We start from the raw sequence: 26275 nt of genomic DNA, 5'->3' as shown, positions 1-26275 counted from the left end.
AGCGGACCCCCGGCAGTGGTCACTAAATGAATGAGTGAACTATTGAATGCGATCTTCATAAAAACTCATGTGGAGACTAGAATTAAAAGCACGGCTGCTTCATGACACCAGAGACTTTGTCTGTTTTATTTGCGTTGTATCCCCAACACCAGCATAGGCACTATCGATGTTGCTTAAATTTCTCTGAATGACTGAACCCTCGAACCTGTGCAGGGAGATATGGCAACTGCGGGTGAGAGGCAGGCTTTGCGGCTGGACTGCCCTGGCCTTGAGTCTGACTCAGCTTCACGGAGACGCCACACCTCAGTTTTCTCAGAGGAGAGTGGAGATCAGAGCAATTCTTCCTTCACAATTGTCATGGGGATTACACGAGTTGACATGTCTAAAGCGCTCAGGGCAGTACCTGGCACGTTAGTAAATGTGCTGGGGGTATTGACGAGAGAGAGATATGAACCTTGACTACATTTAGCCCCTGACATTCAGGATTTTCCTGTGATGGTAGCTAATGTAACCTAATTAATACAGTCCCCAATACGTGTTAGCAATTTCTTTTCTTATTACAGGGTATTGAATATAGTTCCATGTGCTATACAGACCTTGTTGTTCATCCATTCTATATATAATAGTTTGCATCTGCTAATTCCATCCCTCCCCCATACACCCTCCCCCTTGGCAACCACAAATCTGTTCTCTATGTCTTGAGTCTGTTTCTGCTTTGTGGATAAGTTCATTTATGTGATATTTTAGATTCCACATATAAGTGACATCATATGGTATTTGGCTTTCTTTTTGACTTCCTTCACTTAGTATGATAATCTCTCAGTCCATCCATGTTGCTGCAAATGACATTATTTCATTCTTTTTTATGACTGAGTAGTATTCCATTGTATAAAGAAGTTTTATTGTTATCGTTTTCAATTTTATTTATTTATTTATTTATGGCTGCGTTGGGTCTTCGTTGCTGCGTGCAGGCTTTCTCTAGTTGCGGCAAGCGGGGCCTACTCTTTGTTGCAGTGAACGGGCTTCTCATTGTGGTGGCTTCTCTTGTTGCGGAGCACGGGCTCTAGGTGCGCGGGCTTCAGTAGCTGTGGCTCGCGGGCTCAGTAGTTGTGGCTCACGGGCTTAGTTGCTCCGAGGCATGTGGGATCTTCCTGGACCAGGGCTCGAAACCATGTTCCCTGCATTGGCAGGCGGATTCTTAACCACTGCGCCTCCAGGGAAGTTCCTCTCCGGAGTGCCCGAAAGCCACAGACCTCCCATTTTCAGGAACGACTTCCAGCCCGCTGGCGCGGATCTTAACGCTCCTGCCCTCACCCGAAGGAGCAATTTCTTTTCTTATAGGATCCTGAGCCTTTGTAGCCCATGGAGTAGGTTTTATCATGTACTATAGAAATTATTTAGGAATTTTAAGGCATTAGTACACAGACCTGTGTATATCACATATAGCTGTATACATAGGATACAGGTGTGCTTATATAACTAAGTACTTTAGGTATTTCTTGCTGTTATCATGTTATGTAGGTAATTCTATACTACATATTACAGAGAAGATGGTTGATCCTTACTCTCTAACCCGCCCCCCCCCCCTTAACTGTCTCTGTACCAAATTCGCTTCCTTTCCCAACTTTTGCAAGAAAAACAATTCCCCAGAGCATAACGGAACTTCGGGTAGCTTCACTGCAACTTTGTGGGATCCGAAGAGCACAGCGTTTCACTCCAGATGCTCCCACCAGGGCAGGCGTCTTCTAAGTGTGGTGGGCGATCTCTTCTCTTGCTCAGCACCCTCCCCACCCCATACCTTGCAGTCTCCCCCTCCTCTGTTGTCCTGACCACGTCCCACGCTGCTCTTGGCATCTTGCTGCATTAATCGGAGGCCTCCCACACCCATTACTGGCTCATCCTCCAACCAGCCACACACTCTTCTCTCCTGAGAAGAGTCTTTGTACCCGCTGCTAAGAGGATAACATAGCTTCCCCATTGTTAAAAGTACAAATCAGTGTATTTACAAAGCACTTTGCAGAGCACTTTCATGTTCTCTCAATTCAGTCTGACAAATATTTCGTCAGTGCCAACTTGGTGCCAGGCATCTTTACAAGGAATCCGTACAGGAGGTGAGGTGCGGAGAACGGTAGTGACGTGCCCCGAGGCTCCTAAAAAATTGGGGGCAGTGTTCAACCCCCAACCAAGGGATCACAGGTGGTGCCTCCACATCTGTCTTCTAAGGGCCCCACCCTTCAGGCTGGTGGACCACACCTGCACCTTCTCCCCGCGCAGCCTGGCTGTCCCGCTGCCCCAGCTCGTGCCTCCGTCAGCCTTGGACCGTTGGGTCCCAGCATAATGCCTAGCGCAGGAGAAGCACTCCAGAGATGCTTGTTGAGAGGCTGTGTCAAATAATCAGCAGCCAGACCTCCCTGGTGAGGTCCGGACCTGGGAATCCAGCTGCTTGTTTGATGTCTCCTGCTGGATGTTTTAAAAGCACCGTACACTCAGCAGGTCCAGACTGGAACTCATGATCTGTCCCTCAAGCCTGGTCTTCTGGAGGCACCAACTGGGTCAGCCAATGCCTCTCCATCGCTCCCTTGTGAAAACTGAGCCTAGCCGTCATCGCCGACATCTCCTCCTATTCTCTGCAGGCTCCATTCATCACGACGTTCTGTCTGTATTAGCTCTCAGTATCTCTCAAACCCATCGATTTCTTTCCAACAATAGTGACACCCACTGCCAGATGGGCGCTTGCTTCCCTGGATGACTGCGGTAGCCTCCCCACTGGTCATTTTGTACCCACTGTTATCCGTCTCTACAGAGTAATCATAGTGAACCTTTGAAAATGCAAATCTGTTCAAGCCACATCCAGTTTGAGACACTCAACAGCTTCTCGATGCTCTTAGGGAAAAGCTCAGCATCTTTAACAGGGTCTGACCCGGACTTCTGTCTGGTCTCACCTCCCTCTTGGTGCATGTGTCATCTCTGCTGTTCTTCCTGCCATGCTTGCTCCTACCACAGGGCCTTTGCACACGCTGGTCTACCTTCCTGTGCCCCCATCATATCCTTTGCTGTCCCTCTCTCAACCTTCTTTGGCCCTCCTGCACTGTGCTAGTGGGGTGTCTGCCACTATGCTGGCTGCTCTGTGTTGGGGGGAGGTGTTAAGGCATGAATGATGCTGGTGGGAATCTTCTGGTAGAGAGGGAAGAATTGATAACCCAGGGAGGGGATGGGGCAATGCAGGAGCAGTGTGAGAGGGGATGAGGTCTGGGACACAAGTGCAAGATGGGCCTTATATGGACGATGGTGTGTCCACCGCACGGGGAGGGAAGGGGCATCTGTGGATAGAGACGCAGGGGATGAGGAGGCATGGTGGGAGCTTGTGACACTTCTCTTCTGGTTGCTTTTCTTGATGAAATGGGAAGCATACTCATCAACTGAGGATGATGAAGGGGAGGAAGGGTTGGAGATTTGAGGGAAGTGGAAAGTGAAATTTTTCTCCATGAGAGTGGGAGAGGGAATGGGCCAGGCTTGAGATGTGAAGTATGGGTGTTGGTGGCTTGAAGGTCCCTCTTGAGATTCTGTGGTTTTCTCTGAACACATTTAGTATGTGGCTGCAGTCTAGCTGGAGAGTTGCCTTTAACCAGGATGAGAGTCAGTGAGATGAACGCAAGAAGGTGAGGGGAGAAAGGCAGTGATTCTGAAGATGGATCAGACCCTAAGCTGGTAAAGGGGACAGTGAAAAGGTGGTGGGATCAATGTACTGGAAACGTAAGGTGACGGTCAAGGGATGGTGGCGGGAGTGAGCTGGAAGGGTGGGGCATGGGAGTCAGAGAGCAGATGTAAAAGACTGAGATTGTGGAAGGGGCGTGGTTATTGGTAACGTCAGGGTCAATGATAAGACCGTGAACCGGGCGGCTCAAGTCGAGTGGAGGTAGGGATGCCATTCAAAGTATTTAGCAAATCTCATACAAATTAATATACAAGACAAAACGAAATAACTTTTGTACATAAAACAAAACTAAACGTTTGCTTCTATTTCCTACATACATCAATTACATATTATAAAACTGCTTACCAAGTTAAATGTTGACATGCAAATGATTCACCAAATTATTCTAATAAACCCCAAATCAGTGGGTGGTTTTTAGAAATTATTGGTGTGATCTTTTGATGATGAGGCTCTTACAAGCTAAATGATGGCCTTGTCTGGACCGAGATTTGACACAGGGAATCACACCAGATGCTTCTGGCCCTTCTCTGTTAGAGGAAGAGTCATCCTGTCTCTGTGATACAGAATTTTCTCCTAACCTGCCTGATGCAGTTCAGTTGGGGACTTCTCTGAGAAAATAGCCCTCTGTCCTGGAAAGTGGCAGAGCTGGGAGTGGTAGAGTGGGCGTGGTGGTGGAGGTGAGAAGGACGGAAACCTCAAGAGGCAGTGTTCTTGTGGACAGTGGGGTGAGCACAGCCCGGTCCTGCCACTCAGGATCCTTCGAAGGTTCTGTTCTTCTTGGGTCCTTGCATACCCCCTGCAGAGCCAGATGTACCGGGGCCTGTAGAGGCACAGAGCTCACCCTCCATCCATCCTTGGGGAGTGGGGAGAGGCCATGGGCCTCAGTCCCAGCCCCTTCCTTCTCTGCCTGTCACAACCCTGCTCAGCCCTCTTCCCCGTACTTGGTGGGGCTGATTGATGCTATGGGGTTTCAGTATTAAACAAGCAATGATGCAGGACTTGTAAGGGCTGGCTGAGCGAGGGGGCGAGGCCAGGTACTGCGAGGACTCTCTGCCTGCTTGTGAAATCTCCCAGAGGACCACAGAAGTAGCACTAGGGAATGAGGTAGCAGCAAGTGGTAAACGTCTCAAAGAATGGGTGGGGGGAATGCCCGGGAGGCAAAGAATAGAGGCGAGGGGGAGTCAGGGTAGAGAAGGCTGGGATGAATTTCAGGGAGAAAGGATTTTAGGAGAGAGGCCGGGAGATGGAAACAGCAGGGAGGGTCCCACCACCCCCAGGCCCAGGGCTGTGGGTGATAAAACACCCCCGTGTGGGGGATGGCAGGGGGTGATGTCCTCAGGGGAGGACAGGTTTCCATCAGCGCAAGAAGAGAAGAGATTGAGAACATGGGGGATTTTGCCGACATCAGGACAAAATTCCCGAAATCCCAGAGCAAGGATTTGTGGGGCTGGGGGAGTTGGAGATTGGGTGAGAACTCTGAGGGATGAATGGTTGGTAGTGAGGAAAGACCCAGATAACCTGGAACTCAGGCTATGGCAGGATTGGCCCCAATGGTCTCTAGGTTGACGGTGATGATGAGGCTGTGAGTGTCAGCTGGAAGCATAAGGGGTCTCCAGGAGCACTTGGGACTCTGTGGCCCAGGACTCAGCCTGACTAAGGTGGTGCTGAGGTTCACGAAGGGGTGGTGCTACCAGTAGCACCCCATCACTTTTGGTGGAATTTAAGTTTGGTAGAACATCTGTGTCGGCAGACGTTACTACTGACAGCGAAGAGGGGTGTCATCTTGTTTTCCTGATGCCAGCCTAGAGTTCTGCTGTATTTCTTTCTGGTTGGTGGTCATCAAGCCCAGGAGTTGACATATCTTCAGACATAGATGGATCCAGGTGCTCAAAAGTCTGGTGTCTCTCACCATCTCTGATCATCCTTCCTCTCTCCCCAGGTTAGAGACTAAGGGCTGACTAAGTGCTTGGGCCTGGTGTGGTGGAGGGAAATCTGACCTGATTCTTGCCCTTCAGGGGCACGCAGTCTGGGGGGAAAGATAGAAAGCACAGAATTTATTAGAATGTAATGTCTCACGTCATTAGAGGGACGTATGAGGCCTTATGGGAGCATAGTTGTTCAGCCGACATTTGTGTAGCACCAACTTTATGCCGTGCTTGTGCGATCTGCTGAGGACGCAAAGGAAAAAAATATACTTTCTCCCGCAGAGCATGCCATCTATGGGAGACAGAGGACAGAGGCTGTGGGGTAGCAGGATGTGTGTTGTGACAAAGCAGGGCGTGTCTGGGAGCACACAGAGGGCTGCAGATCCAGGTGTGTGAGTGTGCAGGTGTTGACACAGTCCTCCTGACTTGGAAGGTGGAGGAGTTAGCCAGGTGAAGCAGGTAGGTAGGGATGTGTGTGTGTGTGGGTGTTGGGGCATGCGAGGAAGCGGTGGAGGATGAGAAGGGATTCTAGGAGGAAGGGCCAGCAAGAGCAAAGTCAGGGACCTGCTGGGCACACAGGAGGGAGCAGGGTGTCTCAGGGGTCAGGCAGGTTCTCCAGGGCAGAGTTGTGGGTAACAGGGAAGCCTGGAAGCAGTGGTGTGCTGGAGCCGGCTTACATCAGGGGAGCTGAATGTTAGTGTCTCTTCCTAACTCACATGGGTAGCTTGAAATCAGCCATGGTGGTAGTATTTGCACCACGGGAATCGGCAAACCCTACAAATCAAGGTCCCCTTTCCCTGCCCAGAGAGTCAGCTGTTAAACATTTACCAGGACACCCTTGCATGAAGGGCAATCCCGTACGAGGGCTTGGCTGGTACAAAGACGTGACATCTTCGTGGGATTGGAGATTTACAGAAAGATTGGTCCCATTGAGAGGGCTGGATGGGTCAGTGTGAGGGCAGAAGATAGCTGGGGAGGGGCAGGGGCCAGGTCCCGCAGGGGCTTGTGGTCCAGGCTGAACTGAGGAGGGGGCATCTCAGCGTCCACTCCCCCTACAAGCATTGGCTTTGAGCTTTTGGAGGACGAAGAGGTGGGGGGACTCTCCCACCATGAACTATATAAAGGATTATTCTAATCACTGCGAAATCTCTACTGAACCTCCACCCGAGAAGGGCCAGCGATGCCACGTCAACCCCAGAGCCCAGGGACTTCAGGCCAAGCTGAGGTGGGAAGGCCACGGGCTGTGCCTGAGGCAGCTACAACTCTGCCTCCAGGAATTTCCCACTTCAGATTGAAAATTTCAGCTTGCAGGTATTAAGTAGTTTAAGAGGAGGTTTCATCAGCTTTGTAAAAAGCACGTTAATATCTCACGGCACCCACTGCTGTCTCATTTATTTGAGATGCAATAAGCTCTCATAAACCTGGTCATTAAGGGTTGAACAGACAATGTTTTATTTTCCACATATTCACGAGAGTCTGAAAGAGCAGCTCGGAGCCGGGAGGGTGCGCGGAGGGGGCCGGCTGATGCACGGGGAGGAGATCGGCTAAGCGATATTTTAAGTGAAGCAAAGGAAGGGCTTGGTGGGAGCTGCCTGTGCTGCGTTTTAGACCTTTTCTGCTCCTGGCTGTTTGCTTTGCTGGCAGGGCCCTCCCTGACCGCAGGGATTAAGGACACCTTGGGGCAGGTGGGCGAGGCCTGGCTCGTCCCTCTCGGGAACCCCAGGCCCCAAACAGCACTGGCACGGGCTGCTGCTGGAAGGTGTGAAACGACAGCCTTTGTGGCTGTCCATAAGTTCACTCGTTCCCCGTTCATTCATTCACTGAATTGTTTTGAATGCCTGCTATGTGCTAGGTCCCGTGCAGGCACTGGGCCGGGTTACGTGGGGTAAGAAGGATGTTCTGCCTGCCTGCCTTCCTCGATTCTGCCCTATCTTGTGCCCTGAGCTCTCACCTTCCAGAAGCCCTGGGCACAGCACTGAGCACTTGCCCACACAACCTCTGGGTGTATATCCTGTCCTGATTCTTGTCAGCTGCTTCTTTAGTCCTTTCAGTGTGATGTGGGGGAGAGACTGGACCCCAGACTCAGAGAGTTCCAGCTTCTAAGCCTGGCTCTGCTAACTATTAGCTGTGTGGCCCTGAGCAAGCCATGTGACCTCCCTGTGCCTGTTTCCTTAGCTGTCAAAGGGGGATATTAATCTCTGCCCCATGGGGAGACTCTGAGGACTCAAGGAGATAACAGAAGTGAAGGGCCCTTGTGCAGTTCCTAACCCAGAGCAGGCACTCAACAAATGTAATCCTTCTTTCTCTTTCTTCTTCAAATGATGCCTCTTTCAGGAAGCCTTTCTTGATTGCCCTCAGTTGGAAAAACTCTTTCCCTCCTCCATGCCTCTATGAAGGGCTTCTAGATTTTAATGGGCATAGGAGTCACTGGGGGATCATGTTAAACCAGATTCTGACTCAATGGGTCTGGCATGGGGACTGAGACTTTGCATTTCTTACAAGTTCCCAGGTGAGGCTGATGCTGCACGGTCCCTGGTGGACCACACTTCGGGTTGGTTTTCGAGTACTTTGTATCTGCTTTGATCATATTTTGTGTTCTGGTATCATTGTTTAGGAACAAATGGCTGCAAATCTGTAAGTTTCTCAAGGGCAGAATTTCTCCTAGAGAGTTTCCTGAACGTACCATATTTCCCTGGATTCCAAGATGTTCACACGCACATTGTAGTGAAATTGGGTTATGTCTTATAATTGATGGGTTCATTTACTGCTGTGCGTCTCTTTTCTCCTGAAAAATCATTATTACTTTGATGGTGTGTCTCATAATTAATGATAATGGCTACACAACAAGTGTTTATTGAACAAATGGACAAACGAACGAATCTGTGTGTATTTGTGTGTGTGTGTCTGTGCGGGCAGAGAGTGTTCTGTACATTTCCATTCTCCTGAACAGACAAGCATGATAACACTATTAGAATTCCTGGGGCACCAGGATCTTCTATACCTCTCTTATTAAAAACTTATTTGGCAATATGAAAATATGTGTATAACCCAAACCCCAGCAATTTCTCTTAGAAATTTGCCTTGGGAAACCCTTGCATGTATGCATGAGAAGATGTGTACGAGAATGTTCCTAACAGCATTACTTGGAACAACGAAACACTGGGAACAACTCACATTTCTATTGTCAGAGGAATGATAATAGCTTGGAGTACATTAATATAATGGGATATTACACGGCAATGAAAGAGAGTAGATTACAGCTACACATGTCAACACGGTTGAGTTCTACACACACAATACTGAACAGAACAGAACAGAAATAGACTCACAGGCATAAAACATGAACTTATGGTTACCAAAGGGGAAAGGGGGGAGGGATAAGTTAGGAATTTGGGATTAAAATATACATGTTACTATACATAAAATAGATTACCAGGGACTTCCCTGGTGGCACAGTGGTTAAGAATCCTCCTGCCAACGCAGGGGACGTGGGTTTGAGCCCTGGTCCGGGAAGATCCCACTTGCCGTGGAGCAACTAAGCCCGTGCGCCACAACAACTGAGCCCGCGTGCCACAACTACTGAAGCCCGTGAACCTAGAGCCTGTGCTCCGCAACAAGAGAATCCACTGCAATGAGAAGCCCGTGCACCACAACGAAGAGTAGCCCCCGCTCGCTGCAACTAGAGAAAGCCCGCACGCAGCAGCGAAGACCCAACGCAGCCAAAAATAAATAAATTTATAAAAAAAATTTTTTTAAATGGATTACCAACAAGGATCTACTGTATAGCACTGGGAATTATATGCAATGTCTTGTAATAACCTATAATAGAAAAGAATGTAAAAAAAGAACATATATATATATATATATATATATATATATATATATATATAAAAAATTGAATCACTTTGCTGTACACCTGAAATGAACACAACATTGTAAGTCAACTGTATTTCAGTAAAAATAAAAAAATACTGAACGTAAAAATCAAGCCACGGAAAAATACATATGATATGATTCCATTTTCACATAGTTAAACGTGTACAACTGGACGCTAGATTGTTTAGAAATACATGTTTGTGGTGAAACTGTAAAGTCAAGCAAGCAGTGTTAAACACGGAATTCAAGAGGGCGTTGCTCCGAGATGGGGGAGCGTGGTTGTGGTGGCAGAGAGGGGACAGGTCAGCTTCAGCGTACCGGGAGGCGCCATTTCGTAACCTGGTGGTCAGCGCACAGGCCCTCATTTTATTGTTATTCTCTATGCTTCGCTATGGCAGAGGCGGCTGGCTGTTTCCTAATGTCTTGTTCTTGCCGTCGTCCCACATTTTGCCGGGACAGATGGCTTCCCAGAATATAGACTTTAGTTCCCAGACTTTCTTGCAGCTGGCGGTGGCCATGTGACCAAGCTCTGATCAAGGGGGTGTAAGTGGAAGTGGAGGGAGAAACTTGTGAGAAATGTCCTTCGGGGGGTGGCATGTGCCCTTCTCGATGACCCTTTCCTCTAGGCACGTGGAGTAGGGAGCTCCAGTTGCCATCTTGGACCGTGACACAACCTTGAGGGTGGAGAGCTGCATGATGGGAGAATCAAATAAAGACATCTGGGCCGTGCCGTCATGGAGTGTCTTATCTCCTGAACATTGTACACTTTAAAGAACCCTCAGTGCCTGCATAGAGCAGGTGCTCACTACGTATCTACAGGATAATTGAGCAAAAGAATGAGTTAAAAATTATCTCAGTGTTCCTCACAACCCCTTTGTTCAGGATAAACTTTGCTCTGGTTCAGTGCTGGCTGTGCCTGTAAATAAGGGACGAGGCGGGCAGGGGCATGGCGGAGAATGAGTGTGCAAGGGTGAAAGTCGACTTAGACGAGGGAGCCGGGAAGGAGGTGCAAGACAGTGGGCTTGACTTCAGACAGGAGGAGGGAGTGGATCCCGGTGAAGATAAGTGAACGAGGATCGTCGGTGCTTAGGGGTTGTGGACGAGGCCCCAGAGATGTTGGTCAGGGCCTTACACTGGGGGCTCTGGGTGTCACAGGCAGGGGTGCCCTCATTGGCTGGTGGATCAATATAAACCTGGCGCAGACTGAGAAACTGGAAGAATCTGGGTTTTGAGCTTCAAGGCCCCTTCGTCACAGCCTTGCAGCTCTGTCCCCCCTACCCCATAGTGCTAACACCGGAGCAGGCTCCCGGGGACAGGAAAACCTCAGACCCACAATCACCACAATGTGATTGAAAGCCTGTTCCCCATGAGGTTAAGGACACTCCACAGAGGTAACAAGTCAACCTAAAATGTACTCTATAAAATAGGCCTGTAGGTTTGGGTGTTGTCATAAGCCGTGAGGAAACCTCTCCCAAATACGATTCTATTAGTTCAACTCCTGCTGCTAGAGAGATAGCGAAGGTCAGTGGTTAACCTCAGAGTCTGGAGGCGGGCAACCTGGGTTCATATCCCAGTTATGCCACTGAACCTCTCTGAACCTCAGTCTTTTCATCTGTAAAATGGGGAGACAGTAGACCTATCTCACAGGGCTGTGAGCATTGCAGAGGGCTTAGCACAGCGCCTGGCATCCAGGAGGTGCTCAATAAAGTAGCACCAGTCAGGTGCTACGGCCTGGGCCCCATGCTGGGGGTACAGATGGGTTACACACAGTCTCTGCTCTCAAGAAGCCCACAGACTAGTTGGAGAGAGTAGTGATTACATTCCGATGTCAAGATTGCTCCCAGGTGGAGACAGGTCCAGGGAGTACGGGAACCTGACAGGCATAGATCCTCTGGAACAGGACTGGTCAAAGGACTCGGTCAACCCCAGAGCCCCAGGAGTAGGCGGATAATGGATAAATACTGCCATGTGCCAACAGCTCTAAATTCATCTCGAGAGGCTGGTGGCATAGTGGAAAGATGGCTGGGCCACTTAGTGAGAGAGCTGATGCTTGAGCCGTCCTTCTGCCACGTCTTAGCCGTGTGATCTTGGGCAAGTCATTCACTTTGGGATTTATTCAATATTTCAGCTGGTCCTCAAACTTCTACTGAGTGCCCACTAGCTATGGTCGTTGAGCTGGGCGCCGTGGTAGAGAGGGGATCAGTACAGCAGGAGTCACCATCCCCAAGAATGGTGTCTAGGAGACACTGAGACAAAAAATCAACTTATCTGACCCAGAGTGAAAACAGCAGCAAGGGCGGGGATGGTCACGGTTTTGGTCCCTTGGAGAAGCTGCCACGAACTAGGTGCTGGGCTATAAGCACTTTAGACTTAATCCTAAAAAACCCCTTTTATTATTGTCTCCACTTTAAAGGTGTGGAAATAGAGGCACAGAGGGGTGAAGGCATGCGCTGAAGGATTCACAGTGTGAGTGAAGGAGCTGGGATTTGACCCCAGGCAGTGGGGTTCTAGTGACCACTAGGTGATATTGTTACAGCAGAGCACGGGAAGGTGGAGGGTGGGCGGGAGGGTGCCTGGCTCCGTCTGGGTGGTGGTGGGTTGTCAGGAAGGCTTCCTGGAAGAAGCTCCATCTCAGATGAGCCGCAACGGATAAGTAGAAATTGGCAGAGGAGCGGGAGGGTGGGGAGGTGCTGGGAGGAAGAGCAAGAGTTAACCAAAAAGGGAAGATGGGATCCTGCAGCCGAGAGCTTTGGTCTGTCTGAAGGACAGATGGTTGGGCTGGATATAAGCCTGTGTGTGTGTGTGTGTGTGTGTGTGTGTGTGTGTGTGTGTGTGTGTGTGTGTAACCAGTCCAGAGAGATAGTAGCTGTGGTCAGATTATTTGGGACCTAATAAGCCACGCAAAGTATGGACTTAGCAGCTGTGGGGAGCCGCCTGCTTTTAAGCAGGTGGTTAATGTGACCAGACTTGTGCTTTAGGATGATGGGCCTGGTGGCCGCATGGGGAGTGGACTGGAGGGACAAGCCTGGAAACCACGAGCCCAGTCCAAGCCACCAGCATCTCTTGCCTGGACCAGTGCGATGGAAGTGGTCCAGATGAGAGATGGAGGTGGCTCAGACAGGATCGGGACAGTGGCGATAGAGAGATGTGGGTGGATATGAAGTCAGTTGAGATTTATTTATTTGTAAAATGGGGAAATGGGCCAGTCCTACCTTCCTGAGGGTGTAATTGAAGAGATGAAATGAGGTGAAATTGAGAGCTAATAAACCCACTTGGTAAAAAGCAAAACCCTCTGCAGAGGTGCCGGCTGTTCAGCACAGTTATCCTTCAGCGAATGGGATGGAGCCAGACAAACAACTCTCCCTCCACATATATGCCTCCTATTCCCTGGACAAACTGCTGCTCTAAAGCTCACTAGTTGTGCCACCTTGGGTAAGTCACTTCCCCTCCTCTCAACTTCTGTCTTCTCCTTTGTAAAAGTGTTTATGTTGTACAAATGAATAAGATAAGGTGCAGAGTACTTGACACTATGCCTGCCACATAGAAAGCGTTAGGAAATAAAAATCTTTCCAGAGCTAGCGTCTCTTCCACTACTCTGTGTACGAAGATCACAGGGCCTGGCTGCCAGGTTGCGTCCCACAGGCACTGTCATCTGAGGGACCCTCCTTCCCGCCAGCATCTTGTGAAGGTCTTCAACATGTTGCCCCGATGTCCCCATGGAATGAGAAAATGCCAATGGCCTTTCCCGCTTTGCATACTCTCCCTTGATTTTTTGACCACCAATTTCCCCAACCCTCTTTGATTCATTTTCATCTGCTCAGGTGTATTCAATTTCATGGCAGAGATCCAGGCCAAAGTGGTCAAATGCCATGGAAACCACTGGCCCACGTGGATGGAAATGTTTCATGAGATGAGGATCCATAGGCCTGGGGATGCCCATCTAACCACACTCTTGTTTCCAAACCAAACATGCTCAGAAATCTTCAAGTCTCCCATTACCTGAAGCACAAAGGGCAGACATCACGGCAGAGCCAGATTCTCAGCCGTGTCCAGTTGGACCCAAAGCTTGCCACCTTATCTGCTCTGACTCTTGTCTCCCAGCTATGCTGGACTCAGGAGAACATTTGCCTTTCCCCTTTCCTCACCATTGCGTACACTTTCCTTCCCTGCTGAATCAAGCTCTCCTCTCTTCTCCATCTGAAACAATGCCCGTTTCACTCCAGAGGGTAGGAATGTACAGGTAGGACCGGGACTAGGGTCAGGTGCCTAGGGTCCAATTTAAGGAGGCACCCATCCTCAGGGTCGTACAGGTGCAGTGAGCACCTCCTTCAATTCTGCAGCTTGTCCTAGCCTGGCCCTGTTGTGGTTTTCAGAACTCCCACGGTAGTGAACTCCCTGTCACTGGAGGGGTTCAAGCAGAAGGTGGTCAGCTTAGGGATGCTGAAGAGGTCGTTTCTATACTAGCTGGGAGGTGGAGTAGGTGCTTCTGAGGTCTTCCATCCTCTGGAAGCTAGGATTTACGGAGCCCTCCCTAATCCCACAGCTCAGAGCTGCCTCTCCTTTCTTTCAACTGTGCTTTTACCTCCAGGATCACTCGTCTGGCAATTAACCACAGGCTGCCTCATGACGGCTCTTGTATTGCTGTCTTGTCATTTCAAATTGCACAAGTGTATGTGTCATTTTCCTAATAGCGTTCCACATGCATTGGGGAAAAGGATTGAACTGTATACTTTCTGTTCACTCTCTCAGTGGATGAGGGAGCCTCTCTAATGTTTATTAAAAATCTTCTCTGTGCCAATACTTTACACCTCACTTGATTCAATTATCACATCAACCCCTTGGGTAGGTTCTGTTAATGCCCATTCTACAGATGAGAAACTGGAGGCTCATAGAGCTTGATTAATATCAGCTACTCTTTTTAATAGAAACTCGGGACTGATGCTATCCGGCTGCCTGGGTATGCAGCCTCCAGCAAATTGCTTAAGTGCTTTTGGCCTCGGTTTCCTCACTGTAAAATGGGATAATACGGACTTCCGTGGTGGTTTGGTGGTTAAGACTCTGTGCTTCCAATGCAGGGGGCACGGGTTCGGAGAACTAAGTTATCCCTGGTCGGAGAACAGAGATCCCGACCAGAACATGCTGCAGGAGTTAAAAAAAAAAAAAAAACCGATAATAACATCACCAATTTCACAGGTTCTTGTGAGGGTTGAATAAGTTAACATGCATGTCAAACTCTTAGAACAGTGCATGTCATGAGCCTTCAGTACATATTACCTGTTATTAGCTTCTATTGTCATTGTTATCAAAAGAGTCGTGAGCCTTGTCATATCTAGAAAAAACAATGATCAGAATGCGAGTCTTAGTATTTCCCGGAGTTTAAATAAATCTGGACCAGTCATCCAGGCGGGAAGACAGGGCCATTCACTGTCAGAGCTTGTGATTTTCTCAGAATTGTCCCTCTCTCCGGGAGAGAGAATCCTGCCCAGAAGCCATTTGTAGAAATGGAAACGTGAGTATCTCATGAGTCTAATTGGCAGGAATCCATCCCCCGGAACTTGATTACCGCTGGGGAAATTGCCAAAAGAGTTTTCAAGCCTATGAAGCTGGGACTTCCCTGGTGGTCCGGTGGCTAAGACTCCGAGCTCCCAATGCGGGGCGGGGGGCGGGGGCTGGGTTCAATCCCTGGTCAAGGGAGCTAAACCCCACATGCCGCAACTAAAGATCCCACGTGCCGCAACTAAAGATCCCACGTGCCACAACTAAAGATCCCACGTGCCGCAACTAAGACCTGGCACAGCCAAATAAATAAATACTTTAAAAAAAAACCCGAACAGCTATTTCTAGAATTAAAAAACTAAAACTAAAACAAAAGAAAAACTACAAAGCTGCGGGCAAGACTCGGTCTTCAGTCATTGATTCACTGATTGATCAAAAACATGTTGGCAGGCTTCCCTGTGCTAGGCACTCTGCTAGCGGAGCACATAGGGATGAAAAAATCAGAATCTTCTCTCTGAAGCCTTCGTATTCTGGGGGAGGGGTGGACCCAGTGAGCCTCAGCCCCACAAAGCCAGCCTGTACTCAGAGAGGTGCAAACAGGACAGCCAGGCCGCCCGCCTTCTGCCTTTTCACCACAGTCCGCAAGAGGAAAGGGGTTCTTGAGGGATGAGGAAAATTACTGAGGGAAGTTGCAGCTGACCCAGACAGCTCAGCTAGGACAAGGATCAGGCGGCAGGCGGGACTGGGTGAACCAGTTGCCAGGTGTGTGTGGAAGAGATGGAGGGAGGCTCTTGAAGGGGGTGGACCGCCAGAGCCTCTGCCACCCCGCTGAAGAAGGGTGGGCTCTGGAAAGATCTGCCCCGCCAGTGCCTCCGACTGCAGTTGGCTACTAAGAGCAGCACTTTGGTTGCTATTGGAAAGGCAAATGCCATTTGCATTTCTGTCACTTAAAGCAATGTGGTGTTGTGACACTCTGGAATTTGAAGATAAACGTTTAATAAAAGGATTCAGTTTGATATAATGTCAGAACTTAATTAGATCAACAAAGCACAGAGGGTTTTTCAGGCCCTTCAATTAGGACCTATTTCGGGGTCTGGTCTGATGAATCTCCAGCGCCATCGAGGTATTGCATGGGCTGGGATGGCGCTTCGGAGTCTGAGGTCTGCCATTCGCAGATTCTAGTTCAAGGGCACTGCTTTCTGCAGCTGTAGTAGAGGTTATGCAGGGTTCCAGCCCACTCTGTGTGGAAACCTACATTTGCTAGGGTTGGGGCTGCAGCAGTAACCATAGAATGACGCAAATGGACCCTAACCTATGTGAGGTTCAAGGCCATGACCCCAGGTCAGGTGAGGACTCCTTGGACTGAGGAACTGTCTTCAAGCCCACTTGGCCCTGACCCCAGGGGCAGAGAAGGTCCAGGCTGCTGGACACTGGTAAACATTCATGTTTTCGATCTTAGCCAGGGCTGACGTTTTGCAGATATGTGCTGATACAACTATACTGGTTGTCATATGTGGGTTAGAGACGAGAATGCTGTCCAAACACCTCCAAATCCCCCTTCTCTCCACTTGCCTGGCCACACTGGCCCCCTTTTAGGATCTCCTGGACTGTTCCCCCAACCAGCTACTAAAGTGTTGGAGCCCAATGCAGGTGTCTCCAAGATGCTGTTCCAGCACCATGGCCAGCCTCCGTTCTGCCTGGTCAGGGTCTAGGTCTCAGCAGTCATGCAGAATGCTATCACCCCGGTTCCAGCCTTAAAAGTGACAGCAGTCTGGGTGGCAAGAGGTTATAGACCTAGTAGTAGGAGCTTCGGAGTCAGACCCCACTGAATTCAAGACCTTCAGCGCCACTGCCTGTGAGCTGTGTTAGTTCTCTGAGCCTGCTCCGTGAAGGGGGTTAATAACACCTACGTCAAAACATTGCTGCAAAAATCAAAGAGCATAAATAACGTAGGTGGTTCCTGGGTGTAATGGTTAGCACTTTAGATCCATACTCCAGAAATCCAAGTTCAAGTATCAGTGGGATGTTTTTAAAGGGTGTAGAATGTATAGCTTAAGAGTATAATGTCTGGAGCAGACTGTCTAGGTTCAAATCTCAGCTCTGCCATTTACTAGCCACAATCTTGGGCAAGAAATGTCACCTCTCAGTGAGTTTCCTTATCTGGCAAATGAGACCGTAAATATCTGTGGGGCTGTTGGAAGGGTAAATAAGCTAATGGACTTAGGAGAGCATTTGGTGCGGAGTAGGAATTCAGTAAATGTTACTATATTTATATTATGTAAATGCCTGGCATAGAATAGTGCTTAATACATGGTAACAACTACAACCACTTTTGAGAATGGTCCTTACCAGTATTCTTCACCGCCTGTATCAATGTTTTGCACTGCTTTTGGTCCCCCAAACCTTATAACTTCTTAGAAGAGAGAAGACCATCTCATGGGGATGCTTCTTCCCTCATCCCTCCCAACTGGCCAGCATCTGCCAGGTTATTTGGCTCGTAACATAATGAACGCAAGCATACAGGTCCAAAGAATGCCCTCCCCCAGGTCTCCTCAATCCTGTTCCCCTAAAAGTAGCATGTCCATCATCCTGCAGGCTATGATGCTACCAATACGTTTAAAATCAATGAATAACGAGGGAATTCGGATCAAGGAAGTCTTTCATCCTAAACCTGGGAGAGGATGTTTTTAACCGGTGGTTTACCAGCTGCAGACATTTCATCAGTGAGACATGCCCTTTCCCGTGAATATTGTGATTTCCAAAGTGTGTTTTGCTGTTGCCAGCCCAAGAGATGCCAGTAAGAGATACACCGTGATGGGGTTCCTTTAAGTTGGGGCAATGCTGGGTTAAATGAGGTTAAATACATTTCCTTACTGTAGGGCTTTTCTGAGGCTTTACTCTGCTAATTGCATTCTCAAAATCACCTTTGGGAACATAGTGCACAACCTTTCCAAAAATTCATTTCAGTAGAGGTGTGTGTGTGTGTGTGTGTGTGTTTCATATCATGGGGCAGATTCTTTAGATTGTCCTTTGGGAGACACTGCACTAAATGAATCTTGGGTTTTACACCTGTGACTTCATGCAGAACAGAGGGTAATGAAAAAATATAGAGTACAGAGGTTTCCAACACCTTATTTTCCTTGAGTGCTAGCACGGGAGGTGTTTTTACACATGTCCCTACAACATCTGCCCGCTTCCGCTCTGCCCTGTTGGCACCATTTGACCCAGCCAAGCACTCCTCCCTCCTGAGGCACCCTCTTCCCGTCATGCCCGGGACCACACGGTCGCCTAGTTTTCTCCCTGCTCATTTCAGACTCCTGTGCAGCTCCTCTTCCTCTGATTATCTTGTTCATTTGGTGTCCTTGGGGCTCTCCCCTTGACCCTCTTCTATTTTCATTTTATGTAAGTTCCTCCCAGAATCTCATCTCATGGCTTCAATTTTCATCTACATACTGATCACCCATGAGTCTCTATGTCCAACCCAAACCTGTCTTTTTACCTTTGACTTTATGGTGCGCTGGCTTCCCCTCACACACATCTCACGGATATCTGCACCTCAGCCTGAGCTTACTGCCCACTGTCTACATAGACCCTCTTCCCAGAGGCTCTTTCTGAATAAACCATACCTTCATCCAGCCGGTTTCCCAAGCTGCAAATCTCGGAGTCATCCTTGGTTTCTACCTCTCCATCCTCACTCTTGTCTAATTGCCAAGTCTTTAACACGTCTTGAATCATTCATGCCTCAGTGCAGACTACTATCCACTTTCTGTGCATAATTACAATACCCTCCACCACCCAACTGGTTTCCTTGCTCTCCTCTTACCCACTTCCAATCTACCCTCCACCCTGCAGCCACTGTGATTTGCAAAAGGTGAAATCTGGGCTGCCCCTTCTCTGCTTAAAGATCTTCAGTGGCTCCCCATCCCTACAGGATAGGGCTCTTTGGCAAGGCCTCCAGGACTCAGCACAGTTTGACTGCCCCTCCAATCTGTAGCCTCATCCCTCTCCAGAAGCCACGCCCCAGCCACCCTGAGCTGCCTTGACTCCCATGAACCACTCCACGTGCCTGCTCCTACCTCGAACATTCCCACATCCTTTCTGCATGTATTTCCTTTCCCTCTTCCCTACAACTCCCTCCTCTCTGCTCCCCCGCCCCCATGCCTCCTACTGGTGCTTCAGTTCTCAGTTTACTTCTCAGTTCCTCTAGGAAGGCTACCTTGAAGTCTGCTCCTGCCTCCACATCACCCTGAAGAATGGGCTGACCCCTCTTCTTCTTCCCACAGCCCTCCACGCTCTCCCATTTGGTAACACTTCCCACACCACCTTGAGATGGCCTGTTTCCTTGCCTCTTAGAGAGCTGCTGGGTGTACCATCATGTCTTTAGGCAAAAGGCAGCCTGCCCACCTCCTCATGTCTCCAGATATGCCCACGCAACATCTCAGCCCTTGCCAGGGAGCAGCAGGTAGTGGGGACTAGCTAGTGGGGATGACACAATCACTTTTCCTGTGTTAGTGTAGCTAGCGAAAGGCTTGTGGAGGGAAGAGATCGCAACTTTTGACTTAAATGAGGTTTGGGGATTTTCTGCGGTTTGCAACAATCCATTTGCCCTTTACCAGCTGTGATGTGGAACTGACACTGTGACTTGCTGCACAGCGGGGAGGGGCTCTGGAGCCTGGAGGCAGAACTGACTTCTCCTCTCCCAGCTTCTCTTGTGCCCTCCCTCACCCCCTGAGCAATGCCAGACTGGCAGCAAGGGTCTTTGTCACCAGGCACCATGACTTGGTTTACTTCCTGTTTCCCTCACAAGAGGATGCCCACCATTAGAGCGGGGACTGTAGAGGTTTTATTCACAATGTATTCCCAATGCCCAGCGAGGGCCTTGACTTATAGCAGGGGCTCTACAGAATGAATGAATTTAAGGAATGCGTTCGCAGCCATATGACCGCTACAGCATATAAGGCTCCATGGGATTGCGTGGGAGGAAAAGTGCAAGCACAAGGTTTGTAGTGATTGGCTGGAGTCTCGTACACAGAAGACCAGTGAGCAAACTGCATGAGCTGCTGCCCAGTGTACACATTTTGTATATCTCATAGGTACCAGGCTTGGTTTCGTCTGTGATGACTGCTACAGTTAGCTGCCACCCTCCCCCATTCACTCTGCTCCAGCCACATAAGATTCCTCGTTTGTCTCGAAACACACCAGGCAGGCTTCCCCCTCGAGGCCTTTGCACTTGGGACTCCCACCCACCCCCTTGTCCAGCATCTACGTGGCTGCCTGTCTCACTCCATTCAGGTCTCTGAACAAAAATCGTCCGACGATCATCTTATGTCCCCTCAGCAGGATTTCTTTTTGCTTCTTATTTAATCACTAGCTGATGTCTCATCACATTTTAATTTGTCTCTCTTGTTAGAATAGAAGATCCACAAGGGCAGGGCTTTGATTTGTTCGCTGCTGCAGCCCCAGTGTTTAAATCAGTGCCTGCCACATAGAAGGTGCTTGACAAATACTGACGGGTTACTTGAATAAATCTCTTGCCTGCTTTGATGTAGCCTTCTTCTTTCTAAAGAAATAATGTCACAGTGGGTATCAGGTAAAAAAAAAAACAAGACCTTAACTGGCAAACTGCACTGAAAGGTAAGAAAGTGTGTTTATGTTCATCGCCCCATTTATTCCTCACAGCTACCTAGGAGGTAGGGGGAATTTTCAGTTCCTATTTTTCTAACCCAGGGCTCAGAAAAATAAAGTCATTTGCCCCGAAGATTCCAAACCTGATATCCCTTGAATGACAATGTCCTCGAATTACTTAACCTCTCGTCGTCTTGGTTTCCTTATCTGTGATACAGGGATAAGAAAAGTAAATGCCTCATTGAGTTGCTGTGAAAGAGTTAATTTGGTTCAGTGCTTTGGGAAGTGCCCGGCACATTCCAAGAACTCTTTAAGTGTTAGTTATTATTATTGAGCCATTTTAACGCTGAATTTTAATTGAAATTCCCCCTTATTAAAATTCTATCCTTGAGTTTCGGATGTATGTTTCACGCAGTTGTATTGTAGGTAAGATTGCTATTCAACTGTTGTCTTTTACTTTTGAGCTCTGTCCTCGTGAGGCCGCACCCTATTGAGCAGGGCTTTAAGGTGCCTTGGATTTTATTGTTTCCAGTTGTCCTTGTTGCTCTGTCTTCCCAATGAGAATGTAAGTCCCTGAAGAGTGTAGAGTATTGCTGATAGAGACCTGGATGAAGTTTACAGTTTTCCCTTTCTCATTTAGATATGCAATTTGCTAGAAATTAATTTTTTTCTATATGGCGCAAGGTAGGGGTTGAGATACATTTGGTCCCCCATTTGAGTATCCAATTGGCACAGTCCTGCTTATTTGGCTCATAAGGTACTCCCTGCCCGGATTGGCATCTCCTTTCTCATGATCTAGTTGAGTCTTCCACGTTCTTCAAGGCACAACTAAAATCCCTCCTCCTTCATGAAGTCTTTCCTGATGAATCCATTATTCACTTATTCGATCATGGTTTATTTTCTACTCTGTGTTGGGTGTGGGGCTAGGCATTGGGGATGCAAGGCACTGGGGCAGAGAGAATGAATCAGGGACCATCCCTGTGCTCGTGACACACACGGGGGAGGGGCACAGAGATATCGACTGAGTGACGGTACATGTCGGGGGTATAGGGAAAGAGAAGTTCTGAGAATCCTAGAGATGTGTAACTAGGACATGACCCAGTCTGGGTGTTCAATGAAGTCCTCCTTGAGGAATCTGTGTTGACGTGGAGACCTGAAGGATGACCAGGAACTAGCTGGGCAGAGAGCAGGGAAAGGGGACACTGATATTTCCCCATCCTCAAGTCTGTTAGAGCACTGCTGTATTATCACTCTTCAGGCTTCATGTCTTATCTACCTACCGGGATGGATGTTCCTTGGGGACTAGGAGCAGAAACTATTTTTAAAAAATTATTATGGGGCTTCCCTGGTGGCACAGTGACTGAGAGCCCGCCTGCCGATGCAGGGGACACGGGTTCGTGCCCCGGTCCGGGAAGATCCCACATGCCACGGTGCGGCTGGGCCCGTGAGCCGTGTGTGCCTGCGCGTCCGGAGCCTGTGCTCCACAACGGGAGAGGCCACAACAGTGAGAGGCCCGCGTAACGCAAAAAAAAGAAAAAAAAAATCATGGAGCCTAGCATAGCGCTGAAAGCAAAGTAGGTGTTAATGTAAGTTAGCTGGTGATGGGTAGGATTATATCAATCTAGTCATGTTGAAAAGGTTGTAATCTGGAAGTTGCTCAGAGATTGGACCCGAGGGAGGGGAAGTTCACGGGCTTTTGGAAGTGGACACACCTGGTGTGAACCTTGGCTTTGTCACTTACTTAACCCATCTGAGTCTCAATTTCCTCATCTCTGCCCTCACCCCAGCAAAAAAAAGATGTATAATCATATCTACCTCATAGGCTTATTATGAAGATAAAAGGAGGAAATCTATGTAAAATCCCCATCCCTGGCACCTAGAAGGTATTCAATAAAAAATCAGTCTCTTGTCCCTCTTCAGTTCAAAAGGCAATATGGTGTGGTGGGATGGAGATGGGCTTGGGAATCAGACAAGGATTGAACTCTGTGTTCATCGCCTCTCTGAGCCTGTTTGTTCACCCATAGAATGGATTAATAGCTTCTGCTTTTGAGGATTTCTGAGAAGATTCATCAGGATAATTTATGTTATTTATGTTGAACACCTATCCCATTCTAGGGTCTGGTAACTCTGTTAGTCATCAATCTAAAACTTAGAAGCCTGACATGTTTTAGCTGTTTGCCAAGAGTATAAACATGAAGGCCTTGTAGTGTCTATCTGGCCATAGTAGCTGATGAATTAACATGTGTTGAACGACTGTCTCTGATTTTATGTGGCACTCCGTCCTAGGCAGAGGCAGAGGGTAGAAGTGGGGGGTGGGTGGTGAATTGTGAATTGTGTGCTGGTCACACCTGGTGATTTTTGGATGGGTCCCAGGACTCGGGTCTGGGACTCTGCCAATCTCTCCTCTGTGACTTTGCTCCCTTGGGTCTTGGAAGCACTGACCTCCTCTTTCTTCCTCCTCTTTCTTCCCAAAGAAGAGCCCGCTGCCATATGGCCATGACTTCATTTGGGCTGGAACCTGGGTGGAACCCAGAGGAAAGCAGCCAAGTGTGCCTGCAGGGGCCCCTCTGAGGCAGCTGCCCCTCTGTCACATCCCCGGCTGCAGAGGCTGCCCCGATTTGCTGCCAGGTCTGCTCTCTGGCCTCACACGAGCGACTGGCTTTCCCCTTCCTGGGGAGGCAGGTGGCAGCTATGTGTTCTTGGTCCCCCTCCACCTCTCTGTCATCCTGATGGCCACGGAGGCTTGCCTGCTCCTTCCTGCTCCTGGCAAACCAGAAGGAATGAAATGGGCGTGATTAAGCAAGAGGTGTCGCTGTCAGTGTATGCAGCTGCTCTCCTAGGACTCTCCTCCAGTTTTGAAAGGAGTCAAACAACAGAATGGCGTGCAGACGGAGATAAAACTTAGAGAAGAGGGCAGGAAATTCACTTTTAGTGAGTGCCTACTACATGCCTGGCACTTTCCATAAAAGATCTTTTAAAATTCTCACAGCCAACCACTCAGATGAGGAAACTGAGAACCAGAAAGGTTGATGAGGGATTGCCCAAGCTCACACAGCAGCCGTGGGCCAGAGTCAGGATTTAAACTCAGTTCTGGCCACCTCCCAATTCTATGTTCATCCCACTGCATCAGGATTTCTCAAACTTGAGTAGCTTAGGGGTGTATTAAGTGGATATAATTCTTATGGCTCTGTAAGATGACAGATTAAAACAAATTCTGATGTTTATAATGTAAAAACAAATTTCTTATGCTCACAGCATGCAAGCTTAGAGCTCTTACACAATTTTAAACCATAAACAAATTACCAAGGAAATACAGAGGTGCTGTACTAATTGAATTCAAATGAACAACACTGATTTAATGTGATGAATGATGTCATTTTGCTGGAGTCTCCTTTGAGTTCATTATGCCTTGGCCAGTACTTGCCAAGTGATTACTCTGTTTATCTACCAATGTTTTCACTGTGAATTAATTCAAGACCCTAACATGTAAATATCACCACCAACTAAAAAAGAATATATATATCTGAATCACTTTGCTGTACATCTGAAACTAAGACGACATTGTAAGTCAACTATACTTTAAAAAAAGAAAGACCACCAACATGTCACCTCAGTTCATAGGAACCTGTCATCCACGTTGCTTCTGTTCTTTTCTCCTTAGTCTGTGACAAATTAAGGCAGTAAATTTCCTGCCCAGTGATACTATTTTTGTGATGTAAAATTAAATTTATCAAATAATTTAAGAGGTGAAAGCGATAATCTACGAGTCTGACCTCCCATTGCCACAGACCACAGCAAGAGAGAAGTTCAGTCTTTGTAATGTAAAAGATTTCAACCTGACGGCCAATTGCTGTCGCTTGAAAGTTGGACATACCTGCCACTCTAGTGGCAGCTGGACATGTTTATCAACCTGTTAAAAGTTAAATGCTGTCACTTGGGGTGGTTGCTTTGTGTGAACACAAAGGCAAGCTCCAGCACTGAAATGGTGTTCCAAGGGGCCTCTTAAGAACCATATAAGCCAGTTATGCATAAGTGGATTTTAAAAGATTATCATCAGCTAGAAAATGCATACGAGTGTGGGCGTACACGCACACAGAGCCTGGACCGTGAGTCTAGGAAGGACTTCACTCTGGGAAATCCTCCCCTGCCCCCTGTGACTGCGCTCAGATTAGACTAGCAAAGACAAGTGATGGGACATTCACCTTTCAGTAGAAATCTTCCCAGTCTGTTTGCAGAGATCAAGTGGCTCAGAGAAGCATTCCCTTACTGGCAGGAGAACTTAAGGCAGGTGGTCCTCTTGGAGGCAACTGAATGCTTCTCAGCCAAGTGATAGCACAATTCTCACTGCAGAGTGAGGCTTATAGTATGGAAAGGAAAATGTTCACATGGATGCACTTGGAGGAAAAGGATTCTAAAACTTTTTCTCTTTTCCTTCAACTAAACAATTGCTACCTACAAAATCTCCTCAGGTTCCTTCTGCCAGTTCATTTGTTCTATGATGTCGTGGAGTGTTTGAGAGTATAGACTTATGAGTGAGGTGTCCCAGATTTGAATGCCAGCAACGCTGTTTACTGGCTGTGTTACCTCGGGCAAGTTACTTAACCTCTCTGTGCCTATTTTTGCTCATCTGTAAAATGCTGCTGATAGTAATGTGTGGCCACCTACCAGGTTTGTTATGGAGCTCACATGAGGCATGCATATTAAATACTCAGTGTGTGGTTTTGTGTCATTGAGTCCATGAGCCAGTGCAAGATCACATCTGCATTATTCACCACCTTGTATCTGGCCAGAGACCAGTAAGAGCTCCAAAAAGAAGGAATACAGTATTTACTATTCAAGTCCTTATCCTTCAAGATGGCTGAGTTGTGTTGCACCTCCTCTGGGAAGCCTTCCCCACTTCCGGAAGCTCGGAGCGAGAGCTGTCTTCACCAAGCCCACTCCTGGCTGCTGGATTTGCCACCCAGTCCAAGTTTGTTTATTCTGGTCACATATTTTATCTTTAAGAATCTTTCATCTTATGAGATGGGAGCATTTTGAGGGTAAGGATGATTTTGTTTTTGGCTTCAGCCTAATGACTAATAATGATATGGCATAGGTATTGAAATCATTCTTGAAATTGAAAAAGAAGTCATAAGAACAGAATGAATTCCATCCCTAGTGCCCATACGTGCTTTTTACTAAAAAAAATCAAAGGTTGAGTAGAGTTTGTGCACGTGCGTGTGCACCCTGCCCCCCCAGGAGCTTTCCCTTTTTGCTCCACACACCCACAGGTGCTGGGACACATGCCTGTCCCCCTCCTTTCCCCACAGTACAGCTGCATTTGTCTCCTGGGACAGTGTCTTATTCATCCTGGCATCACAGAATCGAAAGGGTACTGGCAAATAATAGATGCTCAGTAAATATTTCTTTTTTAAAAAATAATTAAATTAATTAATTTATTTAATTAATTTTTTTGGCTACGTTGGCTCTTTGTTGCTGTGCGTGGGCTTTTCTCTAGTTTCGGCGAGCAGGGGCTATGCTTCGTTACGACGTGCGGGCTTCTCATTGCGGTGGCTTCTCTTGATATGGAGCACGGCCTCTAGGCGTAGGCTCAGTAGCTGTGGCTCGTGGGCTCTAGAGTGCAGGCTCAGTAGTTGTG

General features: G+C 48.1%; 1 protein-coding gene across 1 annotated transcript in view; it reads right to left on the bottom strand.

Annotated features, from left to right (window-relative positions):
* Positions 1 to 26275, bottom strand: part of CACNG2 (calcium voltage-gated channel auxiliary subunit gamma 2) — a 118488-nt gene that overhangs the window by 17207 nt on the left and 75006 nt on the right. The window lies entirely within an intron of this gene.

The sequence above is a fragment of the Phocoena phocoena genome, chromosome 11 (genome assembly GCF_963924675.1).
Source record: "Phocoena phocoena chromosome 11, mPhoPho1.1, whole genome shotgun sequence".
NCBI classification, from domain to species: Eukaryota; Metazoa; Chordata; class Mammalia; order Artiodactyla; family Phocoenidae; genus Phocoena; species Phocoena phocoena.
The sequence above is the reverse complement of the archived record's forward strand: the minus strand, read 5'-3'. Positions and strand labels throughout refer to the sequence as shown.